General features: G+C 39.1%; 2 long non-coding RNA genes across 4 annotated transcripts in view; one reads left to right on the top strand and one right to left on the bottom strand.

The window, feature by feature from the left end:
• Window positions 1-6362, bottom strand: part of LOC143444062 (uncharacterized) — an 85760-nt gene extending 79398 nt beyond the window's left edge. Inside the window, exon 1 of one of the 3 annotated variants that reach the window (XR_013113592.1) lies at window positions 6074-6362. This is a non-coding gene — a long non-coding RNA (uncharacterized LOC143444062). The remainder of the gene's footprint in view (window positions 1-6073) is intronic. The other 2 variants (XR_013113591.1, XR_013113590.1) reach the window with 2 other exon arrangements.
• Window positions 6363-11947: 5585 nt separating this feature from the next.
• The window catches only part of LOC143444061 (uncharacterized), a 9667-nt gene continuing 2253 nt past the window's right edge, over window positions 11948-19361 (top strand). The window contains exons 1-2 of the long non-coding RNA XR_013113589.1: window positions 11948-12081; window positions 13905-14115. This is a non-coding gene — a long non-coding RNA (uncharacterized LOC143444061). The remainder of the gene's footprint in view (window positions 12082-13904; window positions 14116-19361) is intronic.

Below are 19361 nucleotides of genomic sequence, written 5' to 3'. Positions count from 1 at the left end.
AGAAGGATTCACAGACTACACTTGCATTTACATGTTTACAATATCGAGAGGTAGAGCCAGAAATCCAAAGCTGGCCTCAGCTACAGTGCCGATTACAAGCCAGCCACCTTGGTACTACATGTGACTCTGCATCAAAAGTAAACAAAATCAAACCTTAAAGAAAGAAAGCAATAGGAATTAAGTTTGAAACAACCTACATGCCAAGAGACACAAATATGGGATGAAAATGGAAAGAAATAGATATTGACAGCTATGGAAGTGTAAAAAATTCATGGGCACTGGGTTATCAGTTATTGCTATAGTGACAGGATACGTATTTTCTCCTTGCATCCTCTCTTAAAGTAGAAACCAACCCTAGTTTTAAGAGTCTGTTGTTATGGATATAATTTTTAAAAATATTCTGAATGCAATATGACCACAAATATTACTTCATGAGTATTCAGTGGAACACAGTGAGAACGTTACTGTGTCAAAAAACAGATGGTGGCACCTGTTCAGTGTTCTCTACTTAGCAAGATTTGAGTAGTTAAAGGCAAAGATTTTCATCTTTTAGATAGAAAGACAATGAAGAAAATGAGGGAGATAAATCTGAGAAGAGGCTTAAGCTAGAATCAAATTGAATAGGTTTTAAAATGTTCCACAGTGGAGTTTGTAGTTTACCTTCAACTAGGCATATAAATAGGGAAATGTTAGGGGGAGAAAGAGAGAGCCTGGTGATTTGAGTTGTGCCCTCATTAATTTAATGAAGGAGGGAAGAGGACTGAGTCCATCTGGATTTCTTGTGTTCTCCATGGCAGCACCATGGCACACACCCAGATGCACACACACACACACTAAAAAGTGTAACAAAAATGTTTCAAGAGAAAAACTGTGGACTGAGAGGAGAAGAGAAATATGAGCAAAGCATGTTAACAAAACAAATTTCTGTTTAACAAAATTCAGGACATGGAGTAAGAATGCCCTGAGTAAGTAACTAATAGGAACCAGTTATCAACCAAAGTCGAGGAATCTATCCTGGCAAGTCAACCCTCAACCTGTAATCAAATCCAGTGCCAGGCAGGCATGCCTATGCAAGTCATACCTTATATCAGCAAGAAGAAAGGATCTCTACCTTTAGAATGAATTAGGCAGAGCTAAGTGTTAGAAGAAACCTTCCACAAACAAGGCAAAGAGATGCTGGGGAAAAGACTGGGGCCAGGAATATGGGCTTACCAGACTAAGACAGGAAAAGAGGCCAAGAGACTGGGCCAAGACAACAAGGCGGATCCTCTTCCTGTTAATTTCCAGGGGTAAGGGTGAGAGTCAGCTGGAAGAAAAATATTTTGTAACTAAGCTGTGTAGCCAGGTTGGCTTTTCAAGCCACAGAATTCTGGTGAGCTATTCTCTGTGTTTACAAATTCATTCCTCAGACTGTAATTAGATAAGGATGTTTTCTATTCCTCACTGAAACACTACGGGAAATTGTCTCAATATTCAACTATTCTTGGGTTCTTGTGTGCCAAAGGGTGATGGGTGGGTCACCAAGAATCCTTTGGAGCCCATTGTTGAGAGGTGAAAACAAGCAGAAGTAGATCAACTTCTTTTTTAAGGCCAAGACTGTTCTGTCCTTGGCTAAGGATGTTCCAGGCTCAAGGTCCTACTTATCTCAGGCCACCCACAAAACTTTCGACCCAAAAAGAAATGCAGGGACAAAGACAGAGCAGAGACTGAAGGGACAACCATCCAATAACTGCCTCAACTTGAAACCCATGCCATGGGCAAACTTTACCAATTTCTGATGTTATTAATGATACTCTGTTATACTTGCAGACAGGAGCCTAGTATAACTGTGCTCTGAGAGGCTCTACCGAGCAGCTGACTGAAACAGACACAGGTAGCCACAGTCAAACATTGGACAGAGGTCAGGGACTCTTGTAGAAGAGTTAGGGAAAGGAATAAAGGCCATAAAGCGATGAGAACTCCACAAGAGGACCAACAAAATCAACTAACCTGGATCCCTGGGAGTTCTCAAGGGACTGAGCCGCCAACCAAAGAATACACACAGGCTGGAATGAGGACCATGGCACATATGTAGCAGATGTTCAGCTTAGTCTGTATGTGCTATCCCCCAACCACACAGTGGAGGCTCTCCTTAAAGCGGTAGCCTTTAAGGAGGCTGTGGTATCTGTTTCCCAACAGAGCTGCTTTGTCTTGTTTCAGTAGGAGAGGATGTACCTATTCTGACTCGATGTGCCAGGGTAGGGGGATACTCAGAATGGAAGTGGGCACCCTCTCAGAGGGGAAGGAGAGGAGGATAGAGGGTGGGTCTCAATGAGTGGGCGACTGGGAGGGACAGCATTTAGAATGTAAATAAATAATAAATACATATTTTTTAAAAGTCCTATTTATAATCACACAAGCCTCCTTCTGGTCTCTGTTCATTACCAGTGTGTACACCAAGCATGGGTGCCATGCCATCATATCACACAAACTGATGTCAGCAGAAAGCCATTATCTCCAGACATGTGATGCTCAAGAATTTAAACCAAGGGAGAACACCGAAGTATCTGAAGCTTCACTGAGATCACCCTTCCTGGTACCAACATAAGCCAGACTCTCCACATAGCTCCTACCCTCTCCTGTAAACAGGCTAGCCATGCTGATTTCTGATCTAAAGTCATGTTCACATCTCTGTTCATTCTCATCTGTCAGGTGGCAGCATTGTGAGGCTTTATGCATAGAACGACTACGAGCCCTTTGACTTTAACCACTCTAGTTAGGTCACATAAAATCCAGGGGAAAGTCACATTTAATCCCTCTGGTCAGCTCAAGTTCTCCTGGCAATACAGCCCTGGCCTGTTCTATTAGAGAGGAAACATTTTTCCAGAGCACAGGGAAGCTACAGTATTTTCTAAGCAGAAAAAAAAAAATCATTGAAAAGATTTAATTTTGGTAAACAAAGTTTTTTTCTGCAAATAGGATATGTTCACTGGAGTGTATGAAAAAAAAGCCATGTTTTCATGCCCCAGGTTTCTCATCTCTGAATGGGTGTTTGAACTGGCACCCATTTATAGGGATACTAAAAGGACCAAACTGTATAAGGCATAAAAAGTCTTAACAGTCTTCTGTTGCGGCCTGCTCTGTCCACAGATTGGGGTCTAGCAAGAGAAAGAGAGGGGAGAAGAAGAGGGAGAAACTCGAAGAATGGAAAACAACCCAGAGGATCTGTAGTCAAGTCTCCTTTACTCTCTTCAACACACACAATGCCTACTCTACTACACCACCACTACACCACACACTATACCACCCTACTCCACTACTACACCACACCTTACAAGGAAATCCTGGGTATTTATAAGCACAAATAAGAGACCACAGGTGAAAACATTTTACCACGTACACCATACAGCTGGGGTCACTAAACAGCAAAACAAGCTATGTGGGATAAACAATGTATTTATCAGAGTGTGCTTCAGCTGTTACAGGCTTTTGAAAACCAAGTCTTTCATCAGGGTATATGGTTCCAGATGGCTGCAAAGTTGATCTAGCCGCTTTCTGCTTAAAGTCAGCTCCCAACAGTCTTCCTGTTACAATGACTTGTATTCAGTATTATCTATGAATATCGATTGATGTCCAATAATTTGGAAATGTCTTAAAATCAGTTTTTCACTTATCATTAGCTGTCATGCCTCAAGGATCTCATTAATGGCATTTTCAGGAACTGTAACACAAGTTACCTGTTTGTAATTCAGTAATCTTGAATCATGAGGGAAAAACTGCTTGTGATCAGACCCACTCATGCAAAGGCCAGGTCTTTTTATGTTTCCAGAGTCCTTCAAATGAACTTCCACCCTTACAACTATCACTTCATATAACAAAGACTCACATATGATTCCTTACTACATATCGAGTCACCTAAAGGCAAGGCTTCTTTAAACAAGAATGTAATACAGGACTGGACACATGGTATATTCAGATCACCACCACCACCACCACCACCACCTCCACCACCACCACCACCATCATATCATCATCATCGTCATCGTCGTCATCATCATCATCATCTATGAGTTTTGCTGAATGTGTCTATCTTTGTAGTCACATCTCCCTGTCAGGACACAGAATACGTCCACTCCTCTGAGAAAATCCCCTTGAGAATGTTCACGTCAGCATTACCACACATATATACATACCCAGTATCCTAAAACTACTTTTCCGGCTCATTTTTCCTACTGCAAAACTTCCCACAGATGGAATTACCATTTTTATGTCTACAATTCTTCCACATTGCAAAATATTTTAGAACTATCCACATAGTTGTAGGCAGTGGGAACACACTGCTTTGTATTGTTGAGTGGTCATGTATGAGTGTAACATAATTTTTAAGTTCACTTTTGTACTGAGAGAATTTTCTGATATGTATAAAACTATAATAAAAACCACTATACATGCTTTCACTGATCTTTTGTAAATATCTAGGAAAGGAATTTTGATCATAGGATATAGGCATGTTTAATTTTATAACAAAATGTGTGTTAATGTATTGACCCTCTCTTCTCTTCCACTGAAGTGTTGTCTCTGCAGAGGTCCTCAACTGAAGTTTTACTTGTGGAATGATAAATTTTCCCCCATACTCTTGATCTCCATTACGTGGGTTTTAACACTTTCTTTCAATTCCATATACATTTAGAATCAAAATTTTTCTTGCAAAACTAATGCTTGAATTATTATGAAATGTCTCCCTGTGTGATAAAATTCCTTCTCTCAAGTTGTGCTGATATTAATATAGACATTCCACTTTTATTATGATGGGTATTGGTGTGGTATACCTTTTTATATCCTTCTACCTTGGGTCTGTACATTTAAGGCATCGCTTTTATAAACCAAATATCTAATAATATTTTGATTGTTTCCGGGTATGACAATTTCTAAATATTAGTTAGCAATTAATTGGAACTGGTACTCCCTTTTCATTTTAAGAAATGAGTTGTAGTTCTGGGCTTAGATTCATATCCTAATATTTCTTTTTATTTGTCTCATACTTTCTGTCTGCTTCTTTCTTAATTTTTTCTCTGTTTGATATTTAAGTAATATTTCACTTTCATCCTTTTTGGCTTTTTAGCTACAAATCTTCAAGCACTTACTGACTGCCACCAAGAGTTCATGTTTATTTTTAATGTACCATAGTTTGTATCCACATCATGCTTCCACATACCATGCATTCCTTTTTTGCGCTGCTATATATTTTTCATCTGCACATTCTGAAGTTCCCGTATCACATTGTTACTTTTCCTTCCACTCATCAACGTTTCAAAAACTTAAAAAATAGAATTTCAAATGTCTTTTATACTTAGCTATACATTTCTATTTCCGACACTCTGTTGCCAGGACCTACTTTTCTCTCTGGCCTTACTTTCTTCATCCCAGCAAATACTTTTCAAATGCTGCAAATATTTTTTTTTCCTGAGTATTAAAAAGATTTTTGTTTTATATTCAGTTTTTTGTAATTTGACCATTTTCTAGTCATATATACTTTTTCCTTTCTTTTATTTTTTTATTTGTTTGGTTGGTTGGTTGGCTGTTGTTGTTGTTGTTCTTGTTGTTGTTGTTTTGACTGGGGGTGCTTTATTAAAATTTTTATTGTGCCTTCAATCACAATATAAAAGGCAGTTTGGAATTACTGTTCAATTTCTTTTCTCTGCTTTGCTCATTTTTTACTCTTCTCTGATACAATGCATCCCAACTATAGTTTCTCTTCCTCCCTCCACTCTTCCCAAGTACCCACCTCATGTTCTCTCTCCCCCATATCTACTCTTCCTCAGTCTTCCTTCAGAAAAGATCAGGCCTGCCATGGACATCAACCAACCACACCATAACAAGTTACAATAAGACTAGACACAAACTCTGGGTGAGACAACAAGTAGGAGGAAAAGGGTCCTAAGGGCAGGTGAAAGAACCAGAGGCATTCCCACTCCCACTGTTAGGAATACCACAAAACCACCAAGCTAACAACCATAGTATATTTACACAGGACCCACCACAGACCCATGCAGGCTCCATGACTGGTGCTTGAATCGCTATGAACCCTGCTTACTTGATTTTATGGGTTGTGTTCTGATGTACTCAACTCCTCTGGTTCCTATAATTCTTCCTTTGCCTCTTCTGTGGGGTTCCCTAAGCTCTGAGGGGTCAAACCAGGTGAAGATCTTCAATTTTGGCTCCGTCTGCTCCTAATGTTTGGTTGTGGGTCTTTACATCTGCTCCCATCAGCTGCCTGTGGAAGTCTCTCTGATGATGATCGGGCTGGGCACTGATCGCTGAATGTAGCAGAATATCATCAGAAATCATTTTACTGATTTTTTTTATTTTCCTATCCTAGGTCTCTGGGCTATCCAGCCTCCAGTTCCTGGTCATTCAGGCAGTGTTAGGCATGGGATCTATTTTTGGAGAATGACCCTCAAATTACACCAGTCATTGGTTAGCTATTCCCATAATTTCTGAGTCTCCATTTCCCCCACACATCTTGTGGGCAGGAAATATTGTAGGCTGAAGGTTTTGTGGCTGGGTTGATGTTTCTGCCCCATCATTGGAAGTTGCCTGGTTACAGAAGATGGCTAGTTCAGGCTCCGTATCCTTCATTACTAGGAGTTCTCACTAGAGTCACCTTCACAGAATCCTGAGAGTCTCTACTGTACTGCTTCCACATCCCCCCTCCCCCAAGCCCTCTAGTTTCAGTTGTCTCTTCTCATAATCACTCCCCACATCCTACCTCATCATCGGATCGCTCCTGTTCCCATTTCCACCCACCACCAGTCCACAAAAGTATTCTGTTTCCCCTTCTCAAGGAGTCCCATGCTTCCTTTTTGTTACTTAGCCTTTCTGGGTCTGTGGGTTGTAGCATGATTATCATTTACTTAATAGAAAATAGCCACTTATAAGTGAGTATATACTATGTTCATCTTTCTGGGTCTGAGTTAGCTCAGTAATGATGATTTTTTCTAGTTGAGTCCATTTCCCTGCAAATTGTATCATATCAGGTTTTGTTTTGTTTTGTTTTAACATTTGAGTTGAGTAATAGTCCATTGTGTAAATGTACTACATTTTCTTTACCCATTCTTCAGTTGAGGGACATCTAAAAAAGCATCTTCAACAAATGGTGCCTGTCTAACTGGATGTCTGCATGTAGAAGAAGAATGCAAACAAATTTATATTCATTACACTGTACAAAACTTAAGTCCAAGTCAATCAAAGACCTCAACATAAATCAGATACATTGAACCTAGAAGAGACAGTAGGAATAGACTAGAATGTATTGGCACAGGAGACAACTTCCTGAATAGAATGCCAATAGCACAGGCACCAAAATCAACAATTAATAAGTGTGACCATCTGAATCTGTAAAAGCTCCTGTAAAGAAAAAAAAACATCATTAATAGGATAAAACAACAGCCTAAAGAATGGGAAATGATTTTTACCAACTCCATATCCAATAGAGGGCTAATATTCAAAACTTATAAAAACCTCAAGAAACTAGACTTCGGCAAATCAAATAACCCAATTTAAAAATGGGGTACTGCTCTAAATAGAGAATTTTCAATACAGAAATCTCAAATGACTAAGAAATGCTTAAAGAAAAGCTGAGGAGGAGGAGGACAACCCCATAGAAAGACCAGCAGTTTCAAGTAACCCAGACCCCTAAGATCTCTCAGACAGTGAGCCACCAACCAGGCAGCATACAGAGATGGTCTGAGGTCCCAGACACATATACAGCAGAGGACTGCCTGGTCTGGCCTCAGTGAGATGAAAAGTTCCTAACCCTTGAGAAACTTGAGGCCCCAGGGAGTGGGGAGGCCTGGCGGGTGGGAGTGGGGGTTGGAAAAATGGGGACATCCTCTTGGAGACAGGGGTAGGGAGGAATAGGATGAGAAACTGTGAGCGGACATACCAGGAGGTGGGTAATGACTGGGCTGTAAAAAAAAATAATAATAATAAAAGTAATAAAAAATAAAATAAATAAATTAAAAAAGAAAAAAGAAATGTTCAACATTCTTAGCCACCAGGGAAATACAAATCAACACTACTTTGAGATTCCATCTTAGACCTGTCCAAATGACTAAGATCAACAGCACAAGTGAAGGCTCTTTCTGGCAAGGATGTGGAGGAAGGGAAACACTCTTCTATTGCTGATGGGAATGCAAACTTGTACAGACATTATGGAAATCAATATGGTGGTTTCTCAGAAAATCTACCTGAAACCCAGATATTTGTTCCTGGGCATATACCCAAGGGATGCTCCATCCTAACATAGGACACTTGCTCAACAATGTTCATAGTTTATTCATAATAGCCGGAAACTGGAAATGACCTTGTTTTCTTTGTGCTTACCTTCTTTGAGACATTTGAGTTGATAGTTTTCACCAAATTTAAAAGTGATTTTAATGTTGTTTCTTCAGATACATCTTGTCTGCATTAGGTTCACTGTTGTCTTTTTGAGGCCAATATATCTCCTTAGTATGTTTTGCTTGATTCTATTGACTTGTTTTGTGGATGCCCTGTTGCTTCACATTTGATAAAAATTAATTAAAGGCCACTTATCAAAATGGTATAAGAGAAATATTCATGTCCTTTCCTTTAAGTTTGTTTTGATTCGGTAGACAAACCTAGGAAAGAGTTTCTAGAGAGGAAAAGTCATGAATTTATGAGTCTACTTTCAATTCAGAATTGAACTTCAGGTTCTTATTTAAAATCTTCAGTTTATGATTTCTTTTGTGTTGCACAGAAAGGTCTTGTTTTCAACCAACTGTGTGCACACAGACTTGCTGCACCTTATACTCTTCATATGCCATCCATATTTATTTTGGAGGTAATGCATGGGGTGGCGTATACCTGCATACATATTCTGATGTATGTATGTACATTTGTGTGTATGTACGTGTGTGTGTGTGTTTATGTGTGTGCGTGTGCATGTGTGTTTAGCAGCCAGAGGTTGATGTTAATATCTTCTTTTATTGTACTACATCCTTGTGTTCAGAGACTAAATCTCTCATAGCCTACAGATTTGGCAAGGCCGACTGGCCAGCAAGCCCAGGATCTTGCTGTCTCTACTGCTTCTATGCCGAGATTGAAGGATACTATCTTTGCACTTGGCTTTTAATATGTACTCTAGAGGACTGGATTCAGAACCTCCTGTTCGTGCAACAAACACCACAGTGACTGAACCATCTCCTTAGATCTTCAGGTATATTTTCTAAACTACAGTGTTAGTTTTACTCTGAAAAAAATGTAGACTAAAATATCTTTCCACTTTGTTTTTCTTATAGTATAGCAGATTGATTAAAATATTTAGAGATAATTATTTTATTTATCTAGCTATACCATCAACCCAACATGAATTTGAGATTACTATAATTTCTTTTTAGTTTTAAAGATTATGTAAAAAGCATTGTTAGTACCTGACTGTGCAAAGAATTCCCATGATTCCAAAGTCAAACTTTACAAGATACAGTTTTAAAAAGACTTGTTTTTCTTTTTTCTTCAGTTTTTGAGATAGAGTATTTCTATGTAGCCCTGACTGTCCTGGAACTTGCTATGTACTCTAAGCTATGCCTACTTTTGTCTTGGCCTCCTGCCTCCTGCTCCTGCCTCCAGCCTCCCCTGCCTCCCCTGCCTCCCCTGCCTCTCCTGCCTTCTGCCTCCTCTGCCTCCTCCTGTCTCTGCTGCCATTGCCGCCTCTGCCTCTAAGCTTTTCCCAATGCTGGGATTAAAAGCCTGTAACATCATGTCCAGCAAGATGCATTTTCTTCTCTGCTTATTCTACACTTATTTCTCTCCATCAAGAAGTAGCCATTGAAAAAAATTTAGTTTTCACTTTTTGAACTAAATTCACATATGTATCCACGAAAATATCTCTGTGTATCTATGTCTGAATGAGTACAAATATGTTTTATATTTTGATAATATTGTTTGTTAGGGTTTCTGAAATGCTCAAAACACTTATAGCACAGACTAAAGTATATTACAAAACAAAACAAGCAGGGTTTTTTTTTTTTTTGTGGTTGTGTCTGTTTCAAAGTTGTTTGGATTTCCATGGAACCATATACCACAAGACCAGAATTTTTAGAGTTGTCAGCAAAAAGAGGGTAAAATTAGGCAATCATAAGACATACGGAGTTTATCAAATGGGTTACCCTCTGATTTTCTTGAGACCACAGGAGTTCATTTTTAGCTTATGGGCAGTGGGACTTACCCTTAACCATACACTTGATTCAGCAGCTTACCATGCCCCACACTCTCCTTCCTTCTTTGGTATTATTGTTAATTCAATTTTATTTGTTTTTCCAACATATTCCTGCTCACTGGGGAGAGAAGAAATGTGGTACAAGCTGTCAGTTATGCCTGTGAATTGTGTTTCACCCAGGACTATGACTGGAAGCATCTACCTTCTCTCATCCCACAATACTCCTCTCTAGAAAAGCCTGGAGTGGCTTCATCTTCAGACTTCAGTCCTCTTTAGTCTGCAGCTGGGTCTAGGTAGGAAGTATGTTAGGGCCCCACCCTCACATGTTATTGGTCTGAGCTCTTGGCAAATGTTTTTGAGCCATTTGCTTTGTCTCACATCACCCTTATTTGGATCATAGATCTCCCATTTAGAGTCTTCCCATTTGTCTCCTCCTAAGCATACCCTAATGGCTATCTTATGATCTGCCCTTTCCTTCCACAAGCAAACTGCCAATACCAATGCAGTGCCATACACTTCTCTTGGCAATGACTCCTTTCATCCACTGATGCACACTGCTGATAAGCAACAATTGCAAATATTACTGATCTTACATAGGACTCAGCAAACACTCCTGTCAGCTTCCACAGACAGCTCTAAGGCACCACATCACTCTTAGCTCTTGTGCAACTACAAAGCCCAGAACAACCAGACTCCTTTGATGCTTCATAGGGTGTGGTGGTTTGAATATGCTTGGTCCATGAAAAGTGGCACTATTAGGAGGTGTGGTCTTGTTGGAATAGGTGTGGCCTTGTTGGAATAGGTGTGGCCTTGTTGGAATAGGTGTGGCCTTGTTGAAGAAAGAGTGTAGGTGAGCTTTGAGGGCTCTTCTTCCTAGCTGCCTGAGGATGTTCCTTCTCTAGCAGCATGTCTGCCTGCAAGCTGCCATGCTTCCTGCTATGCTGATAATGGACTAAACCTCTGAAACCTTAAGCCAACCCCAATTAAACGTTTGCCTTTATAAGAGTTGCCTTGGTCATGGTGTCTCTTTATAGCAATGGAAAAACACTACCTAAGACATGGGGCCTGCAACAAGTCCACTAGTTTGCAACTAACTCTTTAAACTTATTAATGACAGGACCATGGGTAAGTTATTTGATCATTGTGTATCTAGGCTTTCTAACCAGTAGAATGAGCACAGTGAGTACCTATGTAATATGATGGATTTGAGACTTAAGTTGTATACATAAAGTTCTTAGAACAGTGTTTTATGTGTGAAAAAACAATAGTCAAGTGATAACTTGTAGACAGTAGAGCTCATAAATGCATAATTATGCACCATAGAAAGCCCTAAATAGTATATATCTCAAATTAATATCCCACTATTGATCAAAATAAATGTATTATATTATTTCTTAAGTTTAAAAGAAGGTACACTGAGAATTTATAGTTAAAATGAACTTGAAGATCACATTGGCCCAAACTCTATAAAGAAAATCATCCAAAGAAATGAAAATTATTTAGAGTTGGAAAAACAACATAATCTATAATAGGAGCCATTATTTTAGCCGTTTTCAGTAGCTTGTAAATAGTAAGTAAGTGTGAAGGATTTTTTTTGTTGTTAGAATTTATGGAGATTTGAATAAAAATGGTCCCTATAGGTCCACAGGGAGTGACACTTCTAGAGTGTGGCCTTGTTGGAGTGGGTGTGGCTTGGTTGAAGGAAGTGTACTTGTAGGTAGCAGTCAAGCTCAGTCTTAATGACCCACTGTTTCTTCCTGCAGCCTGAGGATCCAGATAGAACTCCTAGCTCCTTCTCCAGCCATGTCTGCCTGGACACCACCATGCTTCCCAGCATGCTGATAATGGACTAAACTTCTGAAACTGTAAGCTAGCACCAATTAAATGTTTTCTTTTATAAAAGTTGCCATGGTCATGGTGTCTCTTCATAACACTAAAACATGAACTAAGACAGTAGTTTTATTTGTTTCTTAGTTTTTGTTTTGGTTTGGTTTGCTTTGGTTTGGTTTATGAGACAGCAGCTTACTCCATAGCCGGGACTAGCCTAAAATTTATGATCCTCGTGCTTCTGCTTTCTGAGTACTTGGATTACAGGTGTGCACCATCGCTCCAGGTTTCTGAGTGTGTACTTTTTAATCTCTATTTGTTTACCATTTTACAGGGCTTGATAGAATTCTAGTCATTCTTGCCCAATAAAATTATCAACTACTACGTAATTTTTAAGACTTAGATAAGCTCATAGCATTGTCGTAAGTTAAAGTAATAGTTATTATTATATAGGTATATCAACTATGCATTTTTGTGTCTGTCTATATGTTCATGAATGTGTACATGCATATGAAGGGCAAAGACCAATGTCGGGTGCTTTCCTCATTTACTCCCTACCTTAATTTTTGACATGAGGTTTCTCTCCAAACCTAGAGCTCAATGATTTGACTAGACTGAATGGCCAGCAAGACCCTGGGGCCCCCCTATTCCTTCCTCCTGAGGGCAGATAATATGGGTATGCACCACTGTGTCTCACTGCTGTTTTACATGGGTACTGGGGAATCAAACTCAAATCTTCATGTTTGTATTTCTGGCACTGCCAATATGTGCCATACTCACAGGAGTAACTTCAGAGTCTCCTAAGTGGTTAAAGTCTTCAGAGCATGTGATTGAATACTCAGCCATGAATGACTCCACCATTATTCCAACTTTCAGGGAATATCACAGAAGAGGGGGAAAAATCAAGACCTGGAGTAAATGGTAGGGCATTGTGGAATGCAGACTTCCAGGCGCAATACGACCACTGAAGTATTTTTTTAAAAACTAGATTTTACTTTCTTTATTGAAAGGAAGGGGATATGTTTTCCTCTCATATTTCATAATGCAGAGGTCAGAGGGCAAATTGTAGGAGTCAACTCTTTCTTTCAACTTTATGGGTCCTAGGGATCAATCTCAGGTCATCAATCCACGTGACAGGCAGCCCTACCCACCGAATCATCTTGTGGGCACATTTCATTGCACTCTTAAACTCACAGCAATGTGAGTACCTGCACAGTACTTCCAAAAGATTGGGCCTGTTAACATTCCATCACGGAGCACAGGAATTGCCTGAGGATCTATAAGCAGTTAATGCCTCTGGAAAGGGAGAGACATTTTCTTCAATGATACAACCAGTGGTAAGGTGTCTATGCTCCTGTAAGCAACCTTCCCACCCATGCTCTTATAAGTAACACTGTCAAAAATCACTGGGTCACCAAAACAAGCAAACAAATCCAAAAAATAAACCCACATGATAGTAGTAGGGGAACCAGTTGGGAAGAGAATCAGAGGGTAGATATGATTAAAATACATTATAGATTTGTATCAAAATAGGACAATGACACCACTTAGTGTGCACAATTAATATATATGCACTAATAGAAATAGAAACAACTTTATAAAATTCCTCCATGTCCTTAGAAATGGCTATCTCTAATTAGAATTTTCTTTCTTTAGTCTGGCTAGAAGAGAAATCACAAATCCTAGCTCTTTGATTGCCCCCAAAGAAGTACACCTTTAAGTTTATTCCATCCAGTGATTGGTGTAATATGCTGTTCATTCTTATTATAGACTCAAACAAGCAAGAAATCTTCCTTTTGATTTCCTCATGGCTTTAACTTGACCACAAAATATGATCTTTGTGTGGCTTCCCTCTGTGCAGGCACGCCCTCCAGAAAGAGGATACTCAGCTGTCTGTGACAGACAGGGCTCTTGCCCCTTTGACGACATAAACCTCAAGAAAACAACTCTTGCATTAAAGGTCAAGAAATTATAATCCTGTCTCTCTGCCTGTGGCTGCAATCAAAGCATGTAGTCAGCGGGCACCCTTTGAAGGTCTGAAGCATCTCTCTGTAGATGAACTCTATCTGCAGGTAAGTCCCAAAGTGAAGCAGGATTTAGAAAGGAAATCATGAGATTTTTGTCTTTGGGCCTGAGCCATGCTCACCAATCTATTTTTTAGTACTGATATTAATAATTTCCCTGATCTGACTCCCCCATTTCTTATTTGGTTAAAAACCTATAAAGATAGAGGAATGCAGTGAATTGGGGTTTCTTCATAACCCTCCAGGCAGTTTCTAGGGAATGAAGATTCTAGTAAAGTAAGAAACAAGCTTTACCTTTAAGGAACTTAGAGTTGCATGGGATTTCCACATGCTCTGCATTATTTCTATCTCCATTTGAAGGCAATATCATGCAGAAATAGGATCTTGGTCTGTCATGTAGTCTCAGAAGCCAGCAAGCCCGTAGGTGCTAGTATGTGTTCTTGCACTCAGGTGAAGCAATGCACACAGAATGTTTACTCATTCTGACTTCTGAATGGGACCTCATTTTGAAAAATCAACATCTATAATTTGCTTTTGAGTCTGAAAGCTGATTTTCAGCACAGAACCTTCAGTTCTCATGTTCTCAAGTTTTTTTTCACAAGCTTCTGAAAAAAATGTTTTCTTTCTTACTTGCCATTTTTACTTTCTGGGTGGAGTGTTGAGGCCCTTCCTGTATCTGCTTAAAACAGAACTTTCCAGATTAGTCTATCCTATAAATGTACTTAGCTTCCTACCATGCTTGTCTGAGAGTTGGAAGAGATGGGTACAAACTGGCTAAATGAATTGTAAAATCCATGGAGTGCATTCTACACATTGGGGTCTTGTTCAAATGGAGATTCCTGTTTAGGGTATGAAGTTGTGATTTTACATTATTGATATACTCCCAAAAGTTTCTATGTATCTGACATAAAGATCATCCTTTGAGTAAGAGAGAAGTGGATGGTTTACTTACAAATATCCAACACTTTCTAATTATAATACATGCCAAGCACTGGGTTGTGAAACTAATTGGGAATGTAACAATATTTACCCTTAGAAAGCCCACAGTTGGGAAAGGAGACATGGCTCAAGTGTTAAAAGTACTGGATCTTCTTCCAGAGGACCAACCCAGGTTTGATTCCTAGCACCCACATAGCAGCTAACAACTGTCTGTAACTCCAGTTGCAGACAATCTGATGCCCTCTTCTGGATTTCTTAAGCATGAGGCAGCAGATGGTGCATACACATACATACAGGCAAGAAATATAAACAAGTAATTTTTTAAAGTCCCCAGTCTAATGTGGCAGCCAACAGAACAAGTAAATTCTGTGGTTGTCATGAACATAAGAAAATGAATTGTACATTGGGATGAGAAATTTGAATACATACCTCACCAAAGAGGATACAGAGAAGGCAAATAAGCCTCTAAAAGATGGTGAGGGGCACTGACTCTTCAATAACTTCTTCAAGCTGATTATGGGCATTGAGATAATAGAAGAGGGGCAGGGGGGAAAAGTAAATTGATAAGCCTCTGACGCTGTGTCTTCACTGCATCCAGATGGAATTCCAGGACATCAAAGGTTTGAGCAGGTCTGCTCAGCTTGCTTGATGAGAAGAGTCAGCACGCCTATTCCCTAAGCTTGGGGACTAAGGTGATTAATATTGGGCTGTCTTTCTAGGGAAAAGTAGTGGTTTAATTGGAACAGGGAGGATTAGCTAGGATTTATTTCATAGCCATAACCTATTGGTAGAAATCTGTATAATTATTATCGAGATGAAGTTATAATTTCTTAAATGATACAAAATTTACTTTGATTTCAAATTTAAGGTTTTCATTGGTACAAGCTTATTATTGATATAAAAGTGAGATGACTATTGATACTCTCATAGGCAATGTGCCTGTATAACACATTTAGGAATACAAGGCTTAGACCCAGTCATTCTTTAACTTTTTAAATTGATTTGAGATGGTTAGCCTGTGAGTTAAGGGACTATAGCAAATTCATGGCTTGGAGTTTATTGTTAGGATGCTTTCTATATTTTATTTAGAAATAGCTGAGAGGAGTTAACAGACAACAGTCCAGATTACCTTACATGGATAGTTGGTTTTCAAAATGTCAGAAGTCCACAGAATTGACATTACAAACATTTCTGTATTAATGTTCATTTTGATTAGAGACCTGTCTGCTCCTGACAGCTTCCTGTCATGGATTCTAAGAAGAAATTGAGCATCTTTGGAGGTACTCCAGTTGTGGGGAGACAGCCACTAGGCAAGAATTGCCTCTTTCCATCTACAGACAAATTACTGTCCAGAAAAGGACACACTTGCAGAATAGTTGACTGATTATATCTGCCTAGACAGAGTAATCAGCCCTTAATAATTCTGCATCACTAGGTCTCTCAGATGATCCTGGGCCAGAAGGCTGAAGATCGAATGGTCCAACGTTCTGTAGTATAGGGACTATCCAGGTGTTCAGCAGTCTCTACAAATTGGCTAAGTTTTAGAAGCTATGCTTTGTGCTTCCCATAATTTCAGTTAACTCAGTCATTCTGGATTTCTGACGGGGTTGAAGACCTATAGTCTCATAGCCAATCCTGGCTATTTACTTTGAGAGAAAAGATCTGAGTGGATGGTTTTCAGCTGACATTCATTCTAAAGCCAAGAAAAAAGCCAGGTTCAGAACCTAGTGTTTTAGTTAGGATAGATGACAGAGAAGCTGGTCAGTCAACAAAATGATGGACTGGGTATTAGGACTATCTTGTACTTCACTGGTACAAATAGGCATAATTATGCTCTAACTGTATTTTGAGAGAAAAGTTTTTTTTTTAACAGGAAGGGTGATATGTAGGAGGAGCTAAGGTGGGAGGACTACCGAGAGGAAGAGGAGTAAGGAGAGGAAAAGAAGAAGGAGAAGATAAGCTAGGTGATGAGAGAGAGAAAGAGTGGAGGACATGCAGGCAGATGTTCATGTGTCTCCACCAGTCAAAGATAATTGATATATCTAGGTTGGGTATTGGGTTACACTTCTGATTGAGCATTACCACACTTATAAAGCCTTTGATTAACATTTTTAAAAAATTGTATAAAAGCAAAAAGGAAAAGGGGGCATGGGATAGGGGTTTTCTAGGAAGGGGAAATGGGGAAAGGGGATGGCATCTGAAATGTAAATAAAATATCCAATAAAAAAAGATGGTGAGGACCGCATATCATGATGGAATTTAAAGTATAAACAGCCATGAGAAATTATCGCTAAACATTAGCATGATGATATTCCAAACATGACATCATGTGCTGGCTAGAAAATTGGTGGGAATACAAAATGGCACAACCATCATAGTGGTTATTACAAAAGTAAACACACCTCCAGGCCAGTAGTCATCTCCCTTGGCTTTTATACAATAAAAACAAGAGTTTATTCCTACACAAAGACTTACACACAAATGTTTATAGAACTTCAAAATTACTGGAACTTGGAAGCAACTGAATTTCTCAAGAAGAAAAATGAATAAACTATAAGATGTCCCAACAATGAAATGTTATTCATCACTGAGAAGAAGTAAACTATTAAGCTATGGAAGACATGAAGGAACATGTTACTGCATCAAAGATGCCAGTATTAAAAGGATACATAAGATATAACTCCAACTGTCTGGAAAAGGCAAGGCAACAGACAGTATGTAGAGGACACACTTTCCAGGAGTTAAGAGAAAAGAAGGGTTGAAGATGTGGTACGTGAGAACGGGAGGAGAAATAGTTAGGTTCTTCTTTATTTTGCCCTAACACTGTTTCCAAGTGATGTTACAAATGAAAATCCCATAAAAACGACAGCACCAAGAATATATCCTAAGACAAACTAGAGACATGGGTTGGTAATGACATCTCAGCTTTGGTTCTCATTTGACTAATAGTCTTCTATCCTGCAGGTTGTCAGGGGTAGGGCATATAGGTGTGAGTATTGCATCAAAGAATACATGGAAAATGTTTGTATTTTCTTCTTAATATTTTTCTGCTAAAAATTAATTTTTAATTATTTTAATCTTTATATATATATTAATAAAAAATTTTCATAAAATATATTCTGATCATAGTTTCCCCTCCCCAAATTCCTTCTCCAAGATTCTGTCCACCTACTCAATTCTATACCCTTTCTTTCTTTATCTCTTTAGAAAACAAATAGGAAAACAAAACAGAATTAAAAAAATTTAGAAAATAACAGCAAGAAACAAACACACATATATACACAAACAAAACCCATCAAAAAATCATTAACTATAATATATAAGTAAAAGACCCAAACAAAGCAATATGAGGCAAAAGTCTACAAAAATGCCAGTATGTTTTGTGTTATCCATAGGAAAAAATACAGAGACTCACAGGCAAACACTAGGTACAGTGTGAGCGATCATAGAACATTTGGTGCTAAATGGTATGTCTCCATTGAAACCCTCTCCTCGGGGTTCAGGGAATTCTGCTGGAACAGGAGGCAGATCTTTGTAAGAGCCAGAGGATAGAGGACAAGGTTCTCTCTCTCTCTCTCTCTCTCTCTCTCTCTCTCTCTCTCTCTCTCTCTCTCTCTCTCTCTCTCTCTCCCTCCCTCTCTATCTCTCTCTCAATCTGGTTTACTTTTTTAAAAGTAATTTAATTACTTTATATCCAGATCTCACCAGCTTCACCTCCCTTGTCTTCTCCCAGTCCCTCACTCTAATCTCAACTTCCCTCACCCTCCCATCCTCCCTTTCTCTTCAAAAGAGAGGAGGCTTCCCATGGATATCAACCCACCTTGATATATCAAGTTGAAGTAGGACAAGACACAATTTCTCCTAGTGTGGCTTGGCAAGGGAAGATAAGGCCTTCTAGACACAGTAAGGCAGACACATGTACAATCTCACAGAGATTGAGGCAGCATGCACAGGGTTTCTAGATCTACACAAGACGGGGTTCTAGAGCTGAAAACAATAGATACAAGCCCCAATCCTTAATCTAGAAGCTATTTCTAATTAATTACCACTCACAAATGAAAACTTAATTTTCTTCAATGGAGTCTCATTGGATCTACGAACCACTCTTAAGGGCAGACCCTATTCCTAGCAGTATATGACCACCACTAAAATGAACTCAATGGCAACTTTGTCTTGTCAGGGCATTTTTTAAAAACTTACAGGCCCTTTGGATTTATATTATGGCTTCTGATTCTGGGTTTTCATGGGATTCCTGTGCATATGTATTTGTGTGAACATGTGTGTCATTGCATCTATCTGGTATTCTTTATTTTGTTTTCTTCTGTTTGTTTTGTTCTATTCAGATTTGTTTGGTT

Source organism: Arvicanthis niloticus, chromosome 12 (assembly GCF_011762505.2).
Source record: "Arvicanthis niloticus isolate mArvNil1 chromosome 12, mArvNil1.pat.X, whole genome shotgun sequence".
NCBI lineage: Eukaryota > Metazoa > Chordata > Mammalia > Rodentia > Muridae > Arvicanthis > Arvicanthis niloticus.
The sequence above is the reverse complement of the archived record's forward strand: the minus strand, read 5'-3'. Positions and strand labels throughout refer to the sequence as shown.